Genomic DNA, 13,736 nt, shown 5'->3' on the forward strand with positions numbered 1-13,736 from the left:
TGGTCCTGAAGGCCTAGCCAATGACTGCATGCTGCCCTCATGTTTACCCTGTGCTCATGTGGGTTTCCTGCTCACATTACAAATCACAATGTCACAGGAAGCTATCAGAACTGGTGCTAGAGACCCTGCTGACCGCCTGTGAAGAGTTCACAAACACAGCCGCCCTGTATATCATGGATCTGCAGCAACTACCTGGGGAACAGTCCTCATGTGAAAAGGCAGAATACCTGACTCCAGATGCCCGGCTCCTACGAGCCAGTATACAGATCAGGAGCGAGCTTTGATCGGAATATAACATTTCTGCAGCAATTTTCTCAGAGCAAAACATGACAAATCCATGGTGCCAGATATACAGCTGCAAAAAATGCTGTCTATTGAGGTTTATGAAGCTTATCTCATACTACCTCAAAAAATAAAATGGTTCCTGGAACAGGTCAACTGTCTCCTAAAATGCACAGTAATTTACCACTGAGGTCCTTGGAGAGCCAGGCCCTAGCTATATTAAGTGGCAGGAAGGACTCTGGGCTGCAGGGAAAAAATCCTATAGTGCTACAGGGCCTTTGAGTTACACTTCGAGGTCCCCCTTCCCACAGAGCTCAGGAGCCCCCTAGTTGGAGCCGCTGGGGAGTCAGGACTTCTAGGAGTGTTCATACCCTGCAGTCCCTTCTATGGCCGCAGCATGCTCGGTTTGATTAAAAGAGATTTCCATTTCCTTTATTCCGCTCATGTCCAGACCTTTGAGAACCTGTCCGTAGAACTCCGAACTATAAAGTACAGCCATGGCCATAATGGTGCTGTGACGCTGATTGACTGGATACCTGCAGTGAAAGAATTTCATTTGTGGTTCTTGAATAATCTTCCTCTGAAGCTTTCATCTGATGATGTCTTCTGTGCTTTGGCGTGCATCAGGACGGGGCTTGGGGTTAGGGTCTTCTCCGCCCCTCCACCCACCACCTCTGTTTCTTTTACAGGTTACTGATTTTTTTAGTAAAACAAGAATGCCACAGAGACACCATCACATGTTTCTCAACGCTGGCAGGAAACTAGCCAGGTCTTTCACCAGGAAGGAACAACCACGGGAAGGACAGCCTCCAATCAAGGAGACCGCCTATGCCAAACATGGTATCCATCCACAGACAGCTGTTTCGGTGTTTCCTACTCCACACTGATGAGGGGCAAATACCCTGAAACAGCTGTCTGTGGATGGATACCATGTTTGGTATAGGTGGTCTCCTTGATTGGAGGCTGTCCTTCCCGTGGTTGTTCCTTCCCGGTGAAAGACCTGGCTAGTTTCCTGCCAGCGTTGAGAAACATGTGATTGTGTCTCCGCGGCATTCTTGTTTTGCATATTTTCCCAGGGGGCATTGCTCTAGTGTCACTGCGTTGAGAAACACATGATGGTGTCTCCGCGGTGTTCGATGTTAATCTCCCCGAGGTCAACCATCCTTACCACTGATTATTTAGTGACCTGCCTGCTTTTTGAAATTCCACGCAGCCCCCATTATTGCGGTGGGCAGTGCATGAGCAGTGTGATTCTGTGAGTGGTCTGCAGGTACTCAGTAACATAGCACTAGATGTGGCACATGCCCAGACCAATATTGCAGGTCAATGACCTCTTCATTAAGTGGATATCTCGATCTGCGAAGGCGCCACCATTTTATTAAAGACAGTCTGTAGAATCACACTGTGCATAGTCCTCAATAAAATGGCACCGGAGGCAGTTCATGTGCAACCCAATGAAGAAGTCATGAAGCTGAAATCTCGGTCTGCGCATACAAGAATGCAGCACCACTTTCTTGAAGGCCTGCAGACTTCCCGCAGAATCACACTCCGCACGCACTGCCCATAGCAATCATGGTGTCGTCACTGAATTTCAAAAAGGAAGTACAGTATTTTTCGGACTAAAAATCCCTCCCACCCCTCCTCAGCTGTAGTCCAATCACATGATTGGAGCTCAGTCGCAATGACACTCGGCTCTGCTGTACTGCCAGTGTGAGCAGTGTCATGCGAGGATCGCAGTAGTCCCCGTGTGGCCCCGACCTTATAGTCTGATGGCTGCAGGGAAGGGGTGTGCGGTGGAGCGGGTCATCAGAGGTAGGAGCGGGTCATCAGAGGTAGGAGCAGGTTGTAGCAGCTCCTACCGTGACCACGTGGGCTTGCTCATTAGCCTCATTTCATATGCACTACATCCTGACACCCATCAGCTCTCAGCCCTGAAGGCGGCGCCGACAGGTGAGAGGTGGGCGGGATGATGGGCGGGGGTGCACACATACTAAACAGCTAGCCCGCGTGATCATCCTTGTTTCCTCCAGCCTGGAGTGATCATGATTGGCTATATTCACTGCCCCCCGCACATCATCATCAGCGCGGGGGGGTGAAGGGGGGGCGTCAGTGAATAAGTATACTCACCAGCCACTGATCCCTGCAGCATCGCAATGACCTCCTGTCTGCCGGCCAGCTGCGTGTGGAGCGGTGCGCACAGAGATTACGTCATCACTATGTGCATGTCTCCACCCGAGTCAGCGGCGCTGGCACAGACAGAAGACAAGCGATGCTGCGTGGGGTGAGGAAAGGCGAATATAAATGTTTATGTTTTTGTGTGTGTCACAGGATGCGGGCCATACCAGGATGGGAGCACATACCAGGAGGGGGGTATTTATCAGGATGGGGATCATATACAAGGCAGGAGGATCATTTCCAGGATGGGGTACCTTAGTAGAGAATTTGGGGACATTACCCCCATAACAGTGTCAGCAGCAGATCCTCGCTCCATAAGTGTCATGACCACATTTTTTGCTTAAAATTTTATTTTCCTCCTCTAAAACCAGGGTGCGTCTTATGATTCGGTGCATTTTATAGTCCGAAAAATATGGTAGGTCAATAATTAAATAGTGGATCTGTAGAAGAAAGAAAAGGCAGGCGGAGAAGACCCTACCCCCCAAAGTCCCCCCTGATGCACGTATGACATCATGAAAACTTCAGAGGAACCTTATTCTGCAACCAAAAAGCGGGTTCATTCACAGCAGGTATCCATTTAAAGGGAACCTGTCAGCAGAAATTTCGCCCAAAACCTAAAAGATTCCCCCTCTGCAGCTCCTGGGCTGCATTCTAGAAAGGTCCCTGTTATTATTGTGCCCCATGTGAGACCAAAATAAAGACTTTATAAAGTGGTACCTTTTCGTATTCAGATACTGTAAATGTGACACGGGGGCGGGCTCTCTGCCGTCCGTTATTCTGCCTTCTGGTCCTGTATGCCGCCCCCCATCGCTCCTTTCCATAGCTGATGCACCGCCCACTGCTCCAGCCATCCCCGCGCATGCCCAGTGCCAGTCTCACGGGACTGAGCAGTGTGACCGCTGGTGACGTGTGCGCAGGCAAGTGATTATGGGCGGGGCTGTGATTGTTATCAGCAAGTACCCACCCATAATCTCGTATGGGCTGCTTCCAGGAATGACGTCCCTTTTGTCACGTGATAGTATTTTGAACACGTCCCCAAAAGGGACGTCATCCCTGGAAGCAGCCCATACAGTCTAGCATCTACCCTGAGCACAGTGTGACCGCTGGTGAGGTTTGCGCGCTCACGAGATTATGGGTACAGTATCTGAATACAAAAAGGTACCACTTTATAAAGTCTTTATTTTGGTTTCACATGGGGCACAATAATAACAGGGACCTTTCTAGAATGCAGCCCAGGAGCTGCAGAGGGGGAATCTTTTAGGTTTTCCCCTCCCCAGATCCAGCACTGTCTCAGCGACTGCTTTCCAGCTGTAAGGGAGGCATGTCCACAGCTCTGCAGCCAATCACAAGGCTCAGAGGATTATGCTATGCGAGTAGAGCTCAGCGATTGGCTGTAGCGCTGCTGATGTGGTACCACCCCTGCAGTCACTAAGCAATCACTGGAGCAGTGGCGGATACAGCGCTGGACCCAGGGAGGGTGACCATCTGGACTTTTTCCATGCTGTTAGGAGGCAAAAAAAAAAAAAAGGAAAATTGGGATTTTATTTAAAGTTCAGCATGAACTGTTATTACAGAAGGTGATGCCCAACATCCGTTTAGTCTGTCTGAGACCCCTGTAGAAAAGGACAAAAAAACAAAACTGAAATGTTCATGTGCACTAGGCCGCTGACTGTGTACAGCTGCCTGGGGCATGAATATACACACACACACACACACACACACACACACACACACACACACACACACACACACACACAACACAGAGGTGCAGCCACATGCCCATAAAGATAGGACATGGCTGCCTACACCTGGCCTGTAGTGCACACCATACTCCACAGTAACAACTAGGGCCATGCTCTCTCATCCATTCCACCCTGGCAGTCAGGACACATTGGTACTGGCACTAGTCACACGGGGCTGGGGGTCACTCCAGAAGATTGGAGCACATACACAATCTATTTCCTTACAAAATAAGTTAAGGGACACCAAACTGTTGCTATAATCAGACATCTGGAGGGGGAATGGATAACACAGGCCATGGACAAAGGGTGGAGGACACCATTCCATGCAGCCCGTACGGGGCGCGGGCACACACCGGGTGGTCCCCCACCTTATGGGGGGCACACACACACACCAGGCGGTCCCCCACCTTATGGGGGGCACACACACACACCAGGCAGCCCCCTCCCGGTATGGGGCGCACACACACCTGGCAGCCCCCCTCCCGGTATGGGGCGCGCACACACACCTGGCAGCCCCCCTCCCGGTATGGGGCGCGCACACACACCTGGCAGCCCCCCTCCCGGTATGGGGCGCGCACACACACCTGGCAGCCCCCCTCCCGGTATGGGGCGCGCACACACACCTGGCAGCCCCCCTCCCGGTATGGGGCGCGCACACACACCTGGCAGCCCCCCTCCCGGTATGGGGCGCGCACACACACCTGGCAGCCCCCCTCCCGGTATGGGGCGCGCACACACACCTGGCAGCCCCCCTCCCGGTATGGGGCGCGCACACACACCTGGCAGCCCCCCTCCCGGTATGGGGCGCGCACACACACCTGGCAGCCCCCCTCCCGGTATGGGGCGCGCACACACACCTGGCAGCCCCCCTCCCGGTATGGGGCGCGCACACACACCTGGCAGCCCCCCTCCCGGTATGGGGCGCGCACACACACCTGGCAGCCCCCCTCCCGGTATGGGGCGCGCACACACACCTGGCAGCCCCCCTCCCGGTATGGGGCGCGCACACACACCTGGCAGCCCCCCTCCCGGTATGGGGCGCGCACACACACCTGGCAGCCCCCCTCCCGGTATGGGGCGCGCACACACACCTGGCAGCCCCCCTCCCGGTATGGGGCGCGCACACACACCTGGCAGCCCCCCTCCCGGTATGGGGCGCGCACACACACCTGGCAGCCCCCCTCCCGGTATGGGGCGCGCACACACACCTGGCAGCCCCCCTCCCGGTATGGGGCGCGCACACACACCTGGCAGCCCCCCTCCCGGTATGGGGCGCGCACACACACCTGGCAGCCCCCCTCCCGGTATGGGGCGCGCACACACACCTGGCAGCCCCCCTCCCGGTATGGGGCGCGCACACACACCTGGCAGCCCCCCTCCCGGTATGGGGCGCGCACACACACCTGGCAGCCCCCCTCCCGGTATGGGGCGCGCACACACACCTGGCAGCCCCCCTCCCGGTATGGGGCGCGCACACACACCTGGCAGCCCCCCTCCCGGTATGGGGCGCGCACACACACCTGGCAGCCCCCCTCCCGGTATGGGGCGCGCACACACACCTGGCAGCCCCCCTCCCGGTATGGGGCGCGCACACACACCTGGCAGCCCCCCTCCCGGTATGGGGCGCGCACACACACCAGGCAGCCCCCCTCCCGGTATGGGGCGCGCACACACACCAGGCAGCCCCCCTCCCGGTATGGGGCGCGCACACACACCAGGCAGCCCCCCTCCCGGTATGGGGCGCGCACACACACCTGGCAGCCCCCCTCCCGGTATGGGGCGCGCACACACACCAGGCAGCCCCCCTCCCGGTATGGGGCGCGCACACACACCAGGCAGCCCCCCTCCCGGTATGGGGCGCGCACACACACCAGGCAGCCCCCCTCCCGGTATGGGGCGCGCACACACACCAGGCAGCCCCCCTCCCGGTATGGGGCGCGCACACACACCAGGCAGCCCCCCTCCCGGTATGGGGCGCACACACACACCAGGCAGCCCCCCTCCCGGTATGGGGCGCACACACACACCAGGCAGCCCCCCTCCCGGTATGGGGCGCACACACACACCAGGCAGCCCCCCTCCCGGTATGGGGCGCACACACACACCAGGCAGCCCCCCTCCCGGTATGGGGCGCACACACACACCAGGCAGCCCCCCTCCCGGTATGGGGCGCACACACACACCAGGCAGCCCCCCTCCCGGTATGGGGCGCACACACACACCAGGCAGCCCCCCTCCCGGTATGGGGCGCACACACACACCAGGCAGCCCCCCTCCCGGTATGGGGCGCACACACACACCAGGCAGCCCCCCTCCCGGTATGGGGCGCACACACACACCAGGCAGCCCCCCTCCCGGTATGGGGCGCACACACACACCAGGCAGCCCCCCTCCCGGTATGGGGCGCACACACACACCAGGCAGCCCCCCTCCCGGTATGGGGCGCACACACACACCAGGCAGCCCCCCTCCCGGTATGGGGCGCACACACACACCAGGCAGCCCCCCTCCCGGTATGGGGCGCACACACACACCAGGCAGCCCCCCTCCCGGTATGGGGCGCACACACACACCAGGCAGCCCCCCTCCCGGTATGGGGCGCACACACACACCAGGCAGCCCCCCTCCCGGTATGGGGCGCACACACACACCAGGCAGCCCCCCTCCCGGTATGGGGCGCACACACACACCAGGCAGCCCCCCTCCCGGTATGGGGCGCACACACACACCAGGCAGCCCCCCTCCCGGTATGGGGCGCACACACACACCAGGCAGCCCCCCTCCCGGTATGGGGCGCACACACACACCAGGCAGCCCCCCTCCCGGTATGGGGCGCACACACACACCAGGCAGCCCCCCTCCCGGTATGGGGCGCACACACACACCAGGCAGCCCCCCTCCCGGTATGGGGCGCGCACACACACACCAGGCAGCCCCCCTCCCGGTATGGGGCGCACACACACACACCAGGCAGCCCCCCTCCCGGTATGGGGCGCACACACACACCAGGCAGCCCCCCTCCCGGTATGGGGCGCACACACACACCAGGCAGCCCCCCTCCCGGTATGGGGCGCACACACACACCAGGCAGCCCCCCTCCCGGTATGGGGCGCACACACACACCAGGCAGCCCCCCTCCCGGTATGGGGCGCACACACACACCAGGCAGCCCCCTCCCGGTATGGGGCACACGCCAGGCAGCCCCCTCCCGGTATGGGGCACACGCCAGGCAGCCCCCTCCCGGTATGGGGCGCACACACACACACCTGGCAGCCCCCCTCCCGGTATGGGGCACACGCCAGGCAGCCATGTTATGCTCCGGTGCCAGGCGGTGGAGTAGGCCGCACACCGCGCGGGCTGCACATATCCGGGACTTGCGCTCACCGTGTCCCGAGCTCAGGGCCTCATGCAGGACACCAGCTCCTGATCAGCGATCCGGGCCGCCAGCAGAGGATACAGGACGGTTCATGTGAGTGCGGGAGGCGGAGGAGGGCCAGCAGCTGCCGCGCACGCAGCACACAACACGGCGGCGCTGACTGCGGCCTAGGCCCGTAGAGGGGATGCCTGGGGGCGGCTGTCACGGGGAGACGGGTGCAGGAGCGGGCGGCAGCAGGGGATGCAGCATCCTCGGTGTCCCCGACTTCTCAGCACTGCCCGGCGCGGGCCCTCTCCACACTGGCCACGCGCGGTATCCGCGCACCCTGCTGCTCTTCCTACTGTCCCCGGCCGCCAGGCGCTCGGACCCGGTGACTCTCTCCCCGTGTGCCCGCACGCTGCCGCCTTCCTCCCTGGCCCGTCTTCTCTTCCTCCTCTCGCTGTATCCTCCCTTCCCGTCACCTCAAACAAAAAACCGAGCTTGGCGGCGTCTGGCCGACCTGCTCTTTGATTGGCTGCAAGGGGTTTTACGTCAGGGAACGTAACCCCGCCCCACGCCGGCTCCGGTGCGCAGCTCTCCATTCTGTTTGGGTAGAATTGCAGCTAGATCGTGACGTCACGACAAGTTCAGAACCCTTGAGCGCTGATTGGTCATCCTGAGCGTCAATGAGATAAAAGAGGTGTGTGTATGGGAACTCGTGCACGGGTCCGTGACGTCATCAACTGCCTGAAATATTTCTCTGGCTCCGCTCCAGCTGCTCCTGTGTCCTGTGGGAGGCGCCGTGCACTGCTCACCTGCTGCTGGGGAGCCCCGGCCTGCAGCCTCACACAGTGGCCGAAGCACCGGGGAAGTGGCGGGCCCCGCACTGTGCACAGGTGGCAGCTTTACTCCCAGAGTCCTGGGAATGTGGAGCAGGGGACAGTGTGTAATATTAGGGTCACCAGGGCCCTGCACCCCCAGACTGGTATACAGTATATCCCAAAAGTGAGCGCACCCCTCCCAGACTGGTATACCGTATATCCCAAAAGTGAGCCCACCCCTCCCAGACTGGTATACAGTATATCCCAAAAGTGAGCGCACCCCTCCCAGACTGGTATACAGTATATCCCAAAAGTGAGCGCACCCCTCCCAGACTGGTATACAGTATATCCCAAAAGTGAGCGCACCCCTCCCAGACTGGTATACAGTATATCCCAAAAGTGAGCGCACCCCTCCCAGACTGGTATACAGTATATCCCAAAAGTGAGCGCACCCCTCCCAGACTGGTATACCGTATATCAAAAAAGTGAGCGCACCCCTCCCAGACTGGTATACAGTATATCCCAAACGTGAGCCCACCCCTCCCAGACTGGTATACAGTATATCCCAAAAGTGAGCGCACCCCTCCCAGACTGGTATACAGTATATCCCAAAAGTGAGCGCACCCCTCCCAGACTGGTATACCGTATATCAAAAAAGTGAGCCCACCCCTCCCAGACTGGTATACAGTATATCCCAAAAGTGAGCACACCCCTCCCAGACTGGTATACAGTATATCCCAAAAGTGAGCGCACCCCTCCCAGACTGGTATACAGTATATCCCAAAAGTGAGCGCACCCCTCCCAGACTGGTATACCGTATATCAAAAAAGTGAGCGCACCCCTCCCAGACTGGTATACAGTATATCCCAAAAGTGAAAAAACACAAAAACCTGAGCTGAAACAATGTTCAGTAAACATGCAACATTAAGCATGTGAATTGCAGCCTTAAGACTAGAAAAAACCAAGGAGAAAAATTGTATGAAAAATACCCTGAATATAAATAAATAAATTGCAAGTGCTTAATAACAGGGTACTTAGTGTATACATTTTTGCAAAAAGGTAAAAAGCTGTCTCACCTCGTCACGGTGTACCCATCTGAGACAGTCCCTAACCTACTGAAGTTAAAAACATTATCAATACCTGACTTGTGTCATGTCAGAACTCCAATATGGATGGTGGCAAGTGGTTAGCTGTGTCCCAGATAAAATACACAGCAAAGTGAGACGCAATCAGCTGTTCAGTCTCAGTACTAGGAGGGCTGCACCCCCAACTTGCAACCAAGCAAGAAAAAACATACAAAAAACACAAAAACCTGAGCTGAAACAATGTTCAGTAAACATGCAACATTAAGCATGTGAATTGCAGCCTTAAGACTAGAAAAAACCAAGGAGAAAAATTGTATGAAAAATACCCTGAATATAAATAAATAAATTGCAAGTGCTTAATAAACAGGGTACTTAGTGTATACATTTTTGCAAAAAGGTAAAAAGCTGTCTCACCTCGTCACGGTGTACCCATCTGAGACAGTCCCTAACATACTAAAGTTAAAAACATTATCAAAACCTGACTTGTGTCATGTAATGTTGCATGTTTACTGAACATTGTTTCAGCTCAGGTTTTTGTGTTTTTTGTATGTTTTTTCTTGCTTGGTTGCAAGTTGGGGGTGCAGCCCTCCTAGTACTGAGACTGAACAGCTGATTGCGTCTCACTTTGCTGTGTATTTTATCTGGGACACAGCTAACCACTTGCCACCATCCATATTGGAGTTCTGACATGACACAAGTCAGGTATTGATAATGTTTTTAACTTCAGTAGGTTAGGGACTGTCTCAGATGGGTACACCGTGACGAGGTGAGACAGCTTTTTACCTTTTTGCAAAAATGTATACACTAAGTACCCTGTTATTAAGCACTTGCAATTTATTTATTTATATTCAGGGTATTTTTCATACAATTTTTCTCCTTGGTTTTTTATATCCCAAAAGTGAGCCCACCCCTCCCAGACTGGTATACAGTATATCCCAAAAGTGAGCACACCCCTCCCAGACTGGTATACAGTATATCCCAAAAGTGAGCGCACCCCTCCCAGACTGGTATACAGTATATCCAAAAAGTGAGCGCACCCCTCCCAGACTGGTATACAGTATAACCCAAAAGTGAGCACCCCCCTCCCAGACTGGTATACCGTATATCACAAAAGTGAGCCCACCCCTCCCAGACTGGTATACAGTATATCCCAAAAGTGAGCACACCCCTCCCAGACTGGTATACAGTATATCCCAAAAGTGAGCGCACCCCTCCCAGACTGGTATACAGTATATCCCAAAAGTGAGCGCACCCCTCCCAGACTGGTATACCGTCTATCACAAAAGTGAGCGCACCCCTCCCAGACTGGTATACAGTATATCCCAAAAGTGAACACACCCCAATTAATGAGAATCCAAATCTATCATTCTTGTAGATTTCCCTGATTTTATTTATAATTTAAGAACAAACCCAACATTACATTTGTGACACTTCCGTGCGATTGAAAAAGGTCGCAAAATCATTCAAAATCGTGAAGCGTTGACATGCCCCCTATTCCTAATTATCGTTGCTGCTGCAGGTACAATGTTGTTCGTCGTTCCTGTGGCAGCACACATCGCTATGTGTAACACCGCAGGAGCGAGGAACCTCTCCTTACCTGCATCCACCAGCAATGCGGAAGAAAGGAGGTGGGCGGGATGTTACGTTCCGCTCATCTCCGCCCCTCTGCTTCTATTGGGCGGCCGCTTAGTGACGTCGCTATGACACCGAACAAACTGCCCCCTTAGAAAGGAGGCGGTTCGACGGTCACAGCGACGTCGCTAGGCAGGTAAGTACGTGTGATGGGTCCAAACAATTTTGTGGGCCACTGGCAGCGATTTGCTCGTGATGGACAAACGATGGGAGCGGGTACACACGCTAGCGAGATTGCAGTGTGTACAGCGGCCTTAACGCTAGACTCTGGTCTCTCTTTCAAGCCACACATCCAAGCCCTCTTCACCTCCTGCCGCCTCCAACTCAAAAACGTTTCCCGGATCTGTACATTCCTTTCCCAAGAAGCTGCAAAAACCCTAATACATGCCCTTATTATCTCCCGCCTGGATTATTGCAACCTCCTGCTCTGTGGCCTCCCTTCTAACAGTGTTGCACCCCTACAATCTATTCTAAACTATGCTACCCAGCTAATCAACCTGCCCCCCCGCTACTTCCTGACCTCTCCTCTCTGCCAATCCCTTCACTGGCTTCCCATTGCCCAACGACTCCAGTTCAAAACCCTAACCATGTCCTACAAAGCCATCCGCAACCTGTCTCCTCCCTACATCTGTGACCTAGTCTCCCGGTACTTACCTGCACGTAACCTTCGATCCTCACAAGATCTCCTCCTCTGCTCACCTCTCATCTCCTCTTCCCACCATCGCATCCAAGATTTCTCCCGTGCCTCCCCCATACTCTGGAATGCTCTGCCACAACATATCACACTCGCCTACCTTGAAAAGCTTCAAAAGGAACCTGAAGACCCACCTCTTCCGATAAGCGTACAGCCTGCCGTAACCCTCAGTCTGATATAACGCCGCACAACCAGCCCTACCCTCACCTACTGTAGCCTGACCTATACCTTGTAGACTGTGAACCCTCACGGGCAGGGACCTCTGTCCTCCTGTACCTGTCTCTGCCTTGTATTGTTTATGATTATTGTACTTGTCCCTATTATGTATACCCCTTTCACATGTAAAGCGCCATGGAATAAATAGCGCTATAATAATAAATAAAAATAATAAATGGCATCGCTATCATTCCCGTGTTCTCCTTTGGATCCACACCATCCTCCTTGGCACTGATTTGGTTCTCTAACCCATGGGACTGTGGGAGCAGCTGCTGTTTTCTGGCTCTTTGTATATATTTTGTATCAAACTATCAGGTGGTTATAACCTTCTACAAACTATCACTGATTATCAAGATAAAGCTATTGTGCTCTTGTTCCTTACTCCTAACATTTATTGTTGCCATTTGTAAGGTATTTTCTCATGGTTCTGCGCACTTTTACACACTTGTCACAAAATTGTGATATAAATTGCAATTTAAAGAATTTTTCACAACATTAGTATTGATGACTTATCCATAGAAGTCATCACCATCACAGTAGCAGGAGCCGGACACCTTGCACTCCCACCGATCAGCAGGGTGTAAACAGTAAGATAGAGCAAATCACCGACACTAACACACCTAATACACAGTGTGAATACTGCAAATCAGTTTCATTCATTGATAGAGGAACCGATCAGAACCCAAAAACAGTAAATCATGACAGAGCGCTGTAATTCTGCTCTATCAGACTACATGCATACGTTGAGTATTTGGTTTGTTTAGCTCAGGTGTAATCCAAAATTGGGAGTGGGTGTAAAAAAAAAAAAAAAAAAAATACAGAAGTGGTGCCCGTGTTTTTATTAAACTTTACCTCTGTTCCACTCCTTGTTTTGGCTTACAAATCTTTCTTTCTTCTCTTAACGGCCTTCAGCTCGATCTTGAGCCACGGCGACTTGATGGATAAACACTCTGTAGGAAGATCGATCTTGTCCAAGCCTAGATAGGGCCACCATGGGCTTCTCTGCGGTTATCGTGATAGGATCCAGCCATCGGGTTGCTGGTCTTCCTCTTCGCCCCTCTCTCTTTTTTTTTTTATGTCGTTCTCCAGTGATGATTTGTCCAAAGTGGGCAAGCCGTAGCTTGGTGATTCTTGCTTCGAGTAACATGTCTGACTTGATTTGTTCCATAATTGATTTTGTTTGTTCTTCTTGAAATCCATGACACTGATGACATCCTTCTCTAGCACCACATCAAAGGTGTTGATTCTTCTTTTTTGTTTCATCATCCATCATTTTCTTTATCATCCAGGTTTCTCATCCTTGTGTGACTACAGAAAAGACCAGACTATGTATGATCCGTATTTCAATCACCAGTGAAATGTTCCTCGATTTTTAGGCTATGTGTCCACGATGCGTCGCGCTAGGTGCACTTCTAAACGCACCCTCTGGCAGTAATTGATTTTGCCAAAGTTGCTTTTTACCATAATTTAGCGCTAAAACTGCATGCGTATTCACTGCGTTTTAGGTGCGTTTTTAGCGCTTTTTACATGCTTTTCAATAGCGTTTTAACAGATGCATTTTGAACATAAAGACACTGCTAAATAAAGATTAAACATTCAAACAATTAAAAAAGAGAAAAAAAAAGGACAACATATTTAATTTATTTTATAAAAAAGACAATAGTTATATTTCATATAATTGTAGCGGTTATATACTATTTAGCAGTAAAATAGAAATATATTGATATTTTTCAT

General features: G+C 53.6%; 1 protein-coding gene across 1 annotated transcript in view; it reads right to left on the reverse strand.

Annotated features, from left to right (window-relative positions):
- The window catches only part of TFDP1 (transcription factor Dp-1), a 147,941-nt gene extending 139,845 nt beyond the window's left edge, over positions 1-8,096 (reverse strand). Inside the window, exon 1 of the mRNA XM_075336637.1 lies at positions 7,584-8,096. The gene's annotated coding sequence lies outside the window, so the exon portion shown is untranslated. The remainder of the gene's footprint in view (positions 1-7,583) is intronic.
- Between the last annotated feature and the right edge of the window lie 5,640 nt (positions 8,097-13,736).

Source organism: Anomaloglossus baeobatrachus, chromosome 2, assembly GCF_048569485.1.
Source record: "Anomaloglossus baeobatrachus isolate aAnoBae1 chromosome 2, aAnoBae1.hap1, whole genome shotgun sequence".
Classification (NCBI taxonomy): Eukaryota; Metazoa; Chordata; class Amphibia; order Anura; family Aromobatidae; genus Anomaloglossus; species Anomaloglossus baeobatrachus.